This window comes from Rhinatrema bivittatum, chromosome 6 (genome assembly GCF_901001135.1).
Source record: "Rhinatrema bivittatum chromosome 6, aRhiBiv1.1, whole genome shotgun sequence".
Lineage (NCBI taxonomy): Eukaryota > Metazoa > Chordata > Amphibia > Gymnophiona > Rhinatrematidae > Rhinatrema > Rhinatrema bivittatum.
The window spans coordinates 107,951,369-107,963,720 of NC_042620.1; the positions used below are offsets into that span (position 1 = coordinate 107,951,369).

Consider the following 12,352-nt stretch of genomic DNA (forward strand, 5'->3'; position numbering starts at 1 on the left):
TTCTCACCACTAAGGATGGAAGCTGTAAGCCCTACACTGCTATACAGTTAAAACTAGAGCTGGGTTTTAGATTTAATTCAGAGACACTAGCTAGTACAAGTTCAGTCTTCATTTCAAAAGACATCCTTGTTTTGGCTGAGGTGTTATCAAACTGTTGGGCCATTATAATTGCTTCAGTGATTTTTATTGATTTATAATTATGATACACCATGAGAAACATTTCAGCTTCACAACAGTGTGTTTTATTTAGTACATTTACTTTCAGCTCTTTATGCCAATAAGATTCTTCTGGCAGGTTACAATATAATAAGTGGCATAGCAATTCTGTAATAATACAAATATAATATAAACCATTAGTGTCATCATAACATAAGACATTTTAAAACAATATTAAAACACATGTATAACTAGTTACCATGGTAAAATTAATTCAGGTATCTCTAAATCAAACTGGAAAAATCCATCTGCTCACTTGGAAAAAGCCATCTGAAATGGTTGTTTTTTTGTGTTTATAAAATTGTAATTCAGTATGCTGTTGAGACTCCAGCGAGAGGCTATTCCAAATATTTGGTGCCACGTAATTAAAGGTCTAGTTTGTGTAGACAAAAGAAATTTCACCTGTGATGGTGGAGTGGCTAACAAAGCAGCCTAAGAAGAATGTAGCTGTTGAATAGACTGATAACAAGTCAAGCTCAGATCAGGTAGGCAAGTTCCAAATTATATAACAATTTAAGTGCCAAGCAGGCTATTTTAAAATTAATACCGAAATTTACCGGCAAACAGTGCAAAGCAAACAAGACAAGCATTATATGGTGTATATATCTGGCACCAGTAATAACCCTAGCCACAGTGTTCTGAACCAGCTGCAAACAATGGAAATAACGTTTAGGAAAGCCCACCAATAAGCTGTTATAGTAATCTAACCTCATGGATATCAATAATGCCATTACTGTATGCAATTGATCTGTACTCAGAAATGGGCTAACTTGCCTAATAAGGCAAAATGAAGAAAAGCTGGCACTGTAACCTTGTAAATATTATTTGCCATTGATATATTATCAAGACTAATGCCTAAACTTTGACATGCAGTCTAATAAAACTATTGGGAAGGGGATATGAGATGAGATGTGGGGGCAAATTTAATGAGGAAATAGATGTGAATGCAATTATATTAAGTTTTTATATCACTGTTTTGTTTAGGTTAAATGGTACTGGGATAGCTGTTTTTGAAACACCCTTTTGAAGCTGAGGTGTTTTCATGGTATGTCATGATAACAAATTTAAAGTGAATTCAAAAGTATATATAAACATATCATTTTCACTTCATTTATGGACATTCTTTCCCTTATAATTTGGTGTTTTGGTTGCAGAGTTCAAACTCTGTCTAATTGTTTTTATATGAGTTTGGAGCTTTTTTTGAATTCTCTGCCAGCTATAATACCAGCATATTTTGTGACAGTTGGGTCCTTTTGGATAATAAGTGAACTACTAATTATGTCTATTGAAACGCACTTCAAATCATCCTCCCAGGAGAGCCATAATGCTCCAGGGATTTCTCAGGTTGGGAATCTACTTCCTTTTATAGGCCAAAGCAAAATAATTTGTCTCAGGACAGCAAAAAGGGCAGAGATTTTACTTTTGCTTTTGGTACTTTCTAGTCACCGGGAAAACTAGAGAACATCATCCTATTCGAGACCTAAGATCCTTGAACAAATTTCTCAAGAAAGAGGCATTCAGGATGATTACCCTAGGCACTGTTATGTCCCTGCTAGACAAAGGAGACTGGCTATGTTCTCTGGATTTGAAGGTAGCATACATTTTTACATAGGAATGCATCCAAACCACAAGAAGTATCTCTGATTTATGGTACGAAAACACTATCTCATATTGCATACTGTCTTGATCTAGCATCAGCTCTGCAGGTTTTTATGACATGCAATGGTCTTACTGTGGCATTCCTGTAGAAACTGGGGTTCACATGTTTCCCTACCTGGACAATTGGCTGATCAAGGGCACATCTGAGGCAGGGCAGATAAATACATGTGCTATACTTTCTGGGTGTCGGAGTTAGTGGAGTTCAACTAGCCCAAATCCAAGCTGAGCTAGACATCTTAACTGGAATACATAGTGGCTCTGCTGGACACAAGTGAAGCCATGGGTTTCTTTCCTGCTGGCAAGGACCCTAGATATCATGTCTGCAATAGAGGAAATTATGCAGAGTTAGCAGACATAAGCTTGGACCATGCTGAGGATTCTGTATGTTCTCACAGGACAAGCAGGATGGTAGTCCTCACATATGGGTGACATCATCAGGATGGAGCCCAATCATGGAACACCTTTGTCAAAGTTTCTAGAACTTTGACTGACACCTACTGGGCATGCCCAGCAATGCACTGACTGCATCCATCAGGGGTCCCCCTTCAGTCTTCTTTTTTCCGTGCAGCAGTAGCCATGTGGGTAAAGGAGCTCTCTGGAAATTCCTGACAGGAATTTTCCTCACGGAACTTTTCAAAATTTTCAAAGAAATTCTACCCCATAGGGGTCCCCCTATCGATATCCATACTCCGTGGTCGAAAGGTAAGGTTTTACCCTTGTTGCGTTCAATTCCCGTCGAGTTATCCCTTCGGGGCCTACCGGCCATCGACCGCACCACGGCTAAATTTTTATCAGAGCCATGGCATTGGGTTTTCTTCGGTGCCCCCAACTACTCGAACAGTGACCATCACTGACTCGCATGGGGTCTATGTTATGTGTTTGGGGTCCAACCACGATGTCCTAACTTGCACCAAATGTGCCCAAATGACACTGAAGGGCCGTAAGGCTCGTTTAGAGAAAATGGACTTTCTCTTTCTGTGAAAAACCCCCACTCCATTGATAGCTTCGACGTCATCCGAGCCGGTGCCATCGACTTCTCGCCAGCACCGGGACACCGCTGCTGTTCGACCAGCGTCGACAATTCCAAAGGTGTCGATTGCCTCCTTGCCTCCTCAAGAAAAGGACCGAGGGGAAAAGTGTCGACACTGGCATCGGAAGGCTCAGTCCGTCGATCCAGGCAAGTCCTCGGCATCGACGTAGACAGAGTCACCGACAAAGAAGCCCCGTCCAGAAAAGGCCCCATCCTCTTCTGTGACTGGGTCACCGAGGCATTCCCCACCTTCAATGGTGCCGGGATCCGCGATTCCATCTTCACCGGTGGACCCTCCAGCTATGCCAGTGCTGCCTCCTACTCTGGTGCCGGGGTTCCAATGCCCCAGGCTTCCGTGAGGAATTAGATTGGATGATCCAAGAGGCCATCAGTAAAGCACTTCAGGGCTTCCAACCTCCATCAACGCTGGTACCGGTCCCCGAGCCGGTCACCGATTCGATTCCCATAGCGCTCGCACCGCTAGTGGGTAGACTGGATGCGTTGATCGGTGCCCTGCCTCCGATGGAACCAAGAGCACCGGTGGTCCAGTGCCTTCTACACCGATTCCATTATCATCGGATGATGAGGAACCACTGATACACATTCCACAGTCTGGGATTTTACCACAGACTCGTCCATTGATGCTGTTGGTGCCTTCATCGATGCCATCGATGCCTAGGCCTGGTCCTTCAGGATTAGCACCATTTCTCCCTGCAGGAGATCCACTAGGTACTGGAGATCAACTCTATAATCCTTGGACCGATGATTCGTCCCAGGATACAGATGGTCTACCATCAGAGCCCTCTCCCCCAGATGAAAGACTACGCTCTCCACCAGAAGATCTGTCTTTTATTAATTTCATCAAGGAAATGTCTGAAACCATCCCCTTTCAGCTTCAGACGGAAGAGGACTCTAGGCACAAAAGTACTCCAATTTCTAGATGCTCCTAAGGAAATCATGTCTATACCTATCCATGAAATCCTGCTTGATCTCCTGAAGAGAAACTGGGAACACCCATGTTCAGTCCCACCTGTACAACCGCAAGACAGATGCCACCTGGATGCTACCTGGGTTCCAAAAGTCACAGTTGGATCATCACTCTGTGGTTGTTGAATCAGGCCAGAAGAAGGCACGACGTTCAAAACCTCATACCTCCAGGGAAGGAACAAAAATCCCTGGATGCTTTTGGCAGGCGTGTCTTCCATGGCTCAATACTCGTATCTCGCATTGCCTCTTACCAGTTATACATGACCCAGTATAACAGAGACCTTTTTAAAAGGATCCAGGACTTCTCTGATTCTTTACCAGAGCAACTCCAGACTCAACTTCATACTCTGGCTCAGAAAGGTCTGGATGCTGGAAAGCACGAGGTCCATGCTGCATCTGATATCTTTGACACTGCCTCTAGAGTGTCTGCAGCGGGAATTAGTGCAAGAAGATGGGCCTGGCTCAAATCTTCGGACTTAAGACCAGAAGTCCAAGACAGGTTAGCAGATCTACCCTGTGTGGGTGATAATCTCTTCGGGGAAAAGATCCGAGAGACTGTGGCGCAGTTGAAGGACCACCATGGAATGCTGCGCCATCTGAATTCCCTTCCTCCCCTAAGAGAACTTTCAAATGTGACTCTAAGCGGCCGACCTACAAGCCAAGGAAATTTTATCCTCCGGCTTCTAAAGGATGCCCTTCCAGACCTTACCAAAAAGGTCAATCTAGGCAGACTCTGCCTCAGAATTCTCAGCCAGCTTCTCAGCCTGGACCAGCGTCAGGGTTTTGACTCCTTCCTAGAGAGTGTAAGCCAACCTCCTCTTCCATCCATACCGGTCGGTGGTCTGCTCTGCCACTTCAACAGCGCTTGGCAGACAGTCACCACAGACCAGTGGGTACTTGCAGTAGTCACTCAGGGTTACCACCTAAATTTCCTGACTGTTCCAACGGACTCTCCACCTCGGCTGACGTGGGGGACGTCCGACCACTCTCCCTTGCTCGAACAGGAGGTCTCATCCCTCCTCAAATCCCGTGCAATAGAACCAGTGCCCCTCTCCCAGCAGGGGCAGGAGTTTTATTCCAGGTATTTTCTAATATCAAAAAAGTCAGGTGGCATACGCCCGATACTGGACCTCCGCGCACTAAACAAATTTTTGCACAGAGAAAAATTCTAAATGGTAACCTTGGGCTCTCTACTTCCTCTTCTACAAAGAGGAGATTGGCTATGCTCTCTAGATCTCCAAGACGCTTACACACACATCTCAATTACTCCATCTCATCGCAAGTACCTGCGATTCCTGGTCGGCCCTCGTCATTTCCAGTACCGTGTACTACCATTCGGCCTGGCGTCCACTCCACTAGTATTCACCAAGTGCTTGGTGGTGGTCACAGCCTTCCTCAGGAATCAGGGTGTGCATGTCTACCCTTATTTCGACGATTGGTTGATAAGAGCTCCAACTCAGCAGGGCGCACTAACCTCCCTGCGTCTCACTATTAACACACTGATCTCCTTAAGGTTTCTAATCAACTATCCCAAATCCAAGATAGTTCCATCCCAAGCCCTATCCTTTATAGGGGCTGACCTAAACACTATACAGGCGAAAGCTTTCCTCCCCCAGGATCGCACTTTCACCATAACATCTCTGGCGCATCAACTACAGACTTGAATATCTTCAACTGCTTGTCACTTCCTCATACTGTTGAGTCACATGGCGTCCTCAGTGCATGTCACTCCGATGGCTCACTTAGCTATGAGAGTAATGCAGTGGATCTTAAAATGCCAGTGGATTCAAGCTTGTCAGCCAATGTACAGCATTATCCAGGTTACCAAACAGCTCCGTCTGTCACTAGCCTGGTGGATGCACCACTCCAATCTCATTAAAGGCCTCCCATTTCAGGCTCCGGATTCTCAAATTACCTTAACAGACGCATCCAACCTCGGGTGGGCTGCACATGTAGGCGACCTGCAGACTCAGGGAACCTGGTCTCCAGAGAAAGCCAAATACCAAATAAATTTCCTGGAGCTATGGGCGATCAGATATGCGCTCAAGGCCTACCCGCCTTACTCAAAAATTCTGCATGACAGGGTAGTGCTCCGCACTCACCCTAAATTTTTGCCGAAGGTAGTGTCGGAATTTCATATTAACCAATCTATTATCCTACCTACCTTTTTTTTCCCAGGCCCCATTCAAACCCAGGAGAACAGGCTCTGCATTCCTTGGACTGCAAACGTGCTCTTGCCTTCTATCTAGACCGCACATTGGCCCACAGGAAATCCACTCAATTGTTTTTCTTTTGATACCATCAAACTGGGAAATCCTGTGGGAAACAGACCCTCTCCTCCTGGTTGGCAGAATGCATTCCCTTTTGCTGCCAGCAAGCAGGCATTCCGCTACAAGACCGTGTAAAAGCATACTCGGTCAGGGCCATGGTGACATCAGTAGCGCACCTCCATTCGGTGCCGCTTGCTGATATTTGTAAGGCTGCTACCTGGAGTTCTCTCCATACTTTCGCAGCCCATTATTGCTTAGATAAGGCTGGCACACAGGATTCCATCTTTGGCCAGTCCATTCTATACAACTTGTTTTCAGTTTAGCTTCCCAACATCCTTCCACAGGACCCGTTCAGGATGCCCTCCTAGCCAAATTTCCACCCCTGTTGTTGTGCCTGTTGCACGTCTTTGGGTGCATTTGGTGCTTTGCTCAGGCATCCTCAGCTCGGTACTCACCCATATGTGAGGACTACCATCCTGCTTGTCTTGTGAGAAAACAGAGTTGCTTACCTGTAACAGGTGTTCTCACAGGACAGCAGGATGTTAGTCCTCACGAAACCCGCCTGCCACCCCGCAGAGTTGGGTTCGTTTACGTTTTCTTATTTTATTTTTCGCAAGTACTTTTACTATAAGACGATACTGTAGGGGGACCCCTGCTGGATGCAGGGTCCGTGCATTGCTGGGCATGCCCAGTAGGTGCCAGTCAAAGTTCTAGAAACTTTGACAAAGGTGTTCCGTGATTGGGCTCCATCCTGATGATGTCACCCATATGTGAGGACCAACATCCTGCTGTCCTGTGAGAATACCTGTTACAGGTAAGCAACTCTGCTTTATGGTCTCAACAGCCCATGTCTTGCCTATAGCACATTTCCATATAAGACAAATGCAAAGAACTTTAAGGTGTCAGTGGAATCCTGCCACTCAAGAATTTCAGGAACACAGTGTACCAGAGGAACTGAGACTCTTTGACTTAGTTGCTCTTCCATTCTAGTCTGACCAAGCCATGCTCTTTCAAATTCAGATTCCAAATTCAGTTCCACTGATACATTCAACTTGAATTGTGGAATTCACTTAAATAGGCTCCACGCTCAAGATCTCTTGTTTCCCCAAGAAAAAAGGTGATATTTCAGCCACCTGGAGTTGAGAACGGTATATTATGCTGAAAAGGTTTAGAAATCAGGTTGCCAATCAAATTGTTCTAGTCCAGACCAACAGTCAAGTAGCCATGTGCTACAGCAAACATGCAGGAAGGAACTGGATCTTTCCTCCTGTTTTGAGAAGCTGTGACTGTAAGATTGGTCTCAAATGGAATATCTTAAGATCCAGTTATCTAGCAGGGATGGAAAACACAGGCAGACAAATTATCACTAGATGAACCCTTATGAGTGGTCCCTGTGTCAGTGTGGTGAGCACCTCTTAATATGGTGGAGACCTCCTGAAAGATTGGATTAAATAACTCAGAATATGAAGGTCTCCGCATTCTATTCGAGAAGGACATCAGAAAGGCTAATGTCGGATACCTTCTCCCTGTATTGGAGAATGGGACTCTGGTATGTGTATCCTCCAGTTACTCTAGTGGCACAAACATTAATAAAACTGAGACCAGAGAACTATGATTCTCGTAGCCCCCTCTTGGCCAAGACTGAATTGGTTTCCAGTACTTTGGAATTTATCCATTGGGAACCAATCAAATTGGATACTTTTCGAATGCTGATAATACAGAACTAAGGAATGCTACTTCACCCCAGTCTCTTGATGTCATGACTGGATAGGAAAGCAAAGTAATATGCTCCTATGGTCTCTTATTTGATATCTGAAATACTTTTGGCTTCTAGGAAGGAATCCACTAGATTTTTGTAATTGCAAGCAGAGGTGGCTAGCTACCTGGTGAGAGCAAGGCTCTAGATCCCTTCTTTTCTGTTCCACACAAAAACTGCTTGGATACCTTTTTATATATAATCTGTCTGATCTTGAAACCTATTCTGCTATGGTACATCTCTCTAGAATTGGTGCTTACTATCACCATCTAGAACATGGTCACACTTGGCCATGATCACACTTGGCCAGTCAGGATTTCAGGATGTCCACGTGCATGAGACAAATGTGCATAAAACAGAAGCAGTGCATGTAGATCTTTCTCATACAAATTCATTGTGGATATCCTGAAAATATTGACTGGTGAGATGTGTCCCAAGGATTGGGTTGAGAACCACTGATCTAGAAGGAAGGCCTATCTCTGTACAACCCTTAGCTGTAAGGTTTATGTATATCTTGTTTCATTTGAAGCCTCTCGTCAAGCCTCCCACAGTGTAATGGGCCCTTAGTGTGATTTTAACCCAGTTGATGAAAGCTCTGTTTGAACCGCTGGCCTGCAACAATTACATTGCTTCCAACAAAAGAAAGAGTCCAATTCAAAGTAGCATCATTGGTTTTAGATGCCTCTGTTTATCCATTGTGCGTTATCTGGTGGTACTTTCCCTACCATCATCAGCCACTAAGAGCATTAAGATCATGACAGCAAGCATTCTTTGAAGTCTCTTCACATCCAGCTATGAAATTAACAGTGACAAAGCATAGTGCTTTTCAATGCTGTGCTCCACCATTTTGGAATTGGTTGCTTCTAGAGGTGCACCTTGACTTGATTATTTAAAATTCCAAAGAATGGTTAAGACTTTATTCTTTAATTGCACTGGTATAGGAACATTTCCCCATTTTAGGATTATTGATGTTTTGGAGATGGTATTTTACAAGTTTGGGGGATAAGGGTTTGGGAATTTGCACTTGTTTTTATTATATGTAATATTGCGTCATGTTAGCTAGTTATAATCCACTTTAAGGCTACGTTAAAAGTGGAAAATCAAGAAAAATATATAAGTACTTTACCTGGAAGGTTACTTTTCTGTGATGGTTACTTAAACTTTCCGAGATGGTGAACTCCAGGCCTTTATAATTTGTCTGCCTTGTACTAAACTTCATCATAGCAGGATGGTGCTAGGTGAACTTCCTAAATTCCTGCCGAAAATTAATGGGTTTGCACCTTTAATGCTGCTCTATCTTCCAACATTTTATTCAAATACACCCCAGGGAATTATGCACCAAAAAATTCTAAATTTCACAACAAAAAAGGCAAAATTATATAAAAGTAATTACTAAAGATTTTTTGCATAATAGAACAGTATGGGGAAGATTTTAAAAGAATGCACATGCTACCCAGCGCGCACACATGGACGCCCGATTTTATAACGTGCGCATGTTATAAAATCAGGGGTCAGCGTGCGCAAGGGGGTGTACACTTGTGCATTCTGCACGCGCCAACGCCTGTGGCCTTCCTCAGTTCCCTCCCAATCCGCTCCAATTTCAGAGCGGACTGGGAGGGAACTTCCCAACCCCCTACACTAACCTCCCTTCCCATAAACTAGCCCCCCCCCCCAAAACTTTATCTTAGCTTTTGCACCTGCCTTGGGGCAGGTACAGGTTGCACACGCAGGCACCCTGCCGGCACACGATCCCCTGGCACAGCGGCCATTTGCTGCTTTGCCGGGGGCCTCTAGCCACGCCTGCCCCGCCCCCGGACCACCCCGCTCCGCCCCCTCCCTGCCCCTTTTCCGAAGCCCTGGGACCTACACACATGGCCAGGCCTTTGAAAATAGGTCTGGCACGCGTAAGGCAACCCATACGCAAATTTTTAAAAGGGGAGGGATTGGGGAGGAGTCCGGGGCGTGATTTACGAAAAAGTGGGCTGGCATCGCACTTTGTAAAGTCATAATGCACATCATCGCACAGCTTAACACAACTGAAAAAGTTGTAGTTATTTTCGGCGTTAAAATTGTGTGATGATGTGAATTATACCCATAACCAATTTGCGACTTTTTTGCAAGTTCCATTTTGGGCATTTTAGGTTGGGGGAGGGACAGAGATGTGGGAGGAGGGTAGGGGAGAGATACAGAGCCTCTGGTGTGGCATCACAGTAAGCTGCTGTTTATGCTACTATAGGAAGCCCACCTAGTAAGTCGAGGTGAGGTTTAGGTAGTAGTGTAGGGGTTAGGGGCCACTTTTACATGCAGAGTGAGACGTACGTACAAAACAGTACAATCTTGTGAAGATTTGATGTCATTTGGAGTGAGGAAACTCACACAAAGATGAGATTTGTACAATGTTCTCTCAACCTAGCTTGACATTACCCAAATAGAGAGTCTCTCTCTCCCGCTCCATCCCTGCCCTCTATTGGGCAGTCTGTTCTCTAGGATCTGTTTGAGGTTTATAGCCCAACTCCAGATCCCAACCAGGCCCTATTTTTATTATTTAAGATTGTCTTTAAAAAAATAATAATAAAAAAAAAGTTCTAACCCATCAGTCATTATCCTTTTGGCAAAGTTATTGCTCTTGTTCTCTTTTTATTTGTTGAATATGACCCTTAGCTAGGGAGCTCCATCTATGAGATGGCCAAAAACACTTTGTTTTCAGAGAAAGCAAAGTGCCTACCTATAAAATGTGTTCTCTGAAGACTGGGGAATCACCAGACACATCCTTCCTTCCTTATTCCTCCCTCCTCCCCTTCGGGAGCTGAGCTTTCTTAGCTCTTCCATTGAACTGAAGCACACAGTGGGGACATGAGCATATGGGAACTACTGCACGTGCCCTGAAGGATTTCTAAGAATTTCATAAAGCAAAATTGCTTGCTCCCAAAGCTTTTTATTTTCCCCATATCCTTCTGGAAGCTTTAATTTGGATATGGCTACTGTGTTTTCAGGTAGTCTGTGCCAAAGTTGGCTTACATATACATTTTTGAAATATTGATCTTTTGCAAAGGTTGTTTTGGGATTCTTTTTAGATGGAAGAAGCCATATAAATGATTAAACAGTAGGGATTGTTTAGCCAATCAGATTTTTCAGTTATTTGTTATACCCTGAGATCTGTATTCAGCAAGCCGGTAAGTTTGAAAGTTACTTGTGTAGTTAGCTGGATATTCAGCAGAACATATCCATATAAATGTTCCACTTTAAGGCAAGTATTTTTCCGACCAGACATACCCAGTTAATTTTAGCCAGGTAATACTGAATATCAGCACTTGCCGGCTACAATTTAATCCCACCCCCAGAACACCTCCATCATCTTTTTTTTGTCTAGCTAAATTATGTACTGGGAGTTCGTTAGCCTAGACAAAGTTTAGCTGGGGAGCAGAGGTACATTATAAAATCTCGATTTTTGTGTAGGCAACTCTAAAAGTTACTTGGATAAAGTCTGTGAATATCGACTTCACTGTGTCTGTTTCTGGAAGAGTTCTGGCCTGGTTCCGTCAATGGAATGGCAGATGCCTATTACCTTTGACAATAATACAATCATAAATTTTTATGAAGCACTTACAAATTTCCATTTGTTAGATGCTTTATAATAAACTAGTTTGTGCTATTTGTGGTATCTTTTACTATATGAAAGCCTCCACTTGTTAACTTGTCAGAACTGCTTGCCTTGTGTATGCCAAACATGTAATCAGTGAAAATATTGTATAGGGGAAGATAATCAAACTGTGTGTGGTCTAGGCAAATTTATTTATTTATTTATTTAATAACTTTATATACCAACATTCATTTGCATATCACATCGGTTTACAAATAACAGGGTTAATAACACATGAAATTTGGAAAATCCCTGTTCATTGTAACTTTATCTTCTATTTAATTGGTTACCCCTGGTTACGCTGTAAACCGGTACGATAAGACCTTCGTCTTGAGCATCGGTATATTAAAAGAATTTAAATAAATAAATAAATAAATAAGAGAAAAATAAAGTTACATGAAACAGGGGGCTGAAGGAACAAGTGCTGAAGGGGTTTGCTGAAATAAAGAAAAACTACTAGGGTAGTTTTGTGCAGGTAGATATGTGTATATGTAATTTTCATGGGGTGATAAAACAATTGTCTGTTTCTCGTGCGGATACTTTAAGGCAAAACTATTGGTGTAAGTGCCTCTCTGATGAAATCCTGTCTGGGATCACCTCCAGAGAAACATGGATAAAAGTACCTATATTCACATATGCTGGTACTTTTACCTTCATGAGGTTAGGCAGTAATTGAAAAGTCTATTTCCATGGGTAAAAACATTTTGCTTTCAGAAAGGGTATTCGTTATTTCCCATATAATTTGGTACAAATGAATATGGGATGGGTAATAGGGACCATAGAATATTGTAGTG

At 43.4% G+C, this 12,352-nt stretch overlaps 1 protein-coding gene across 8 annotated transcripts in view; it reads left to right on the plus strand.

Annotated features, from left to right (window-relative positions):
- UBR3 (ubiquitin protein ligase E3 component n-recognin 3) overlaps nt 1-12,352 on the plus strand; it is a 672,099-nt gene that overhangs the window by 386,011 nt on the left and 273,736 nt on the right. The window lies entirely within an intron of this gene.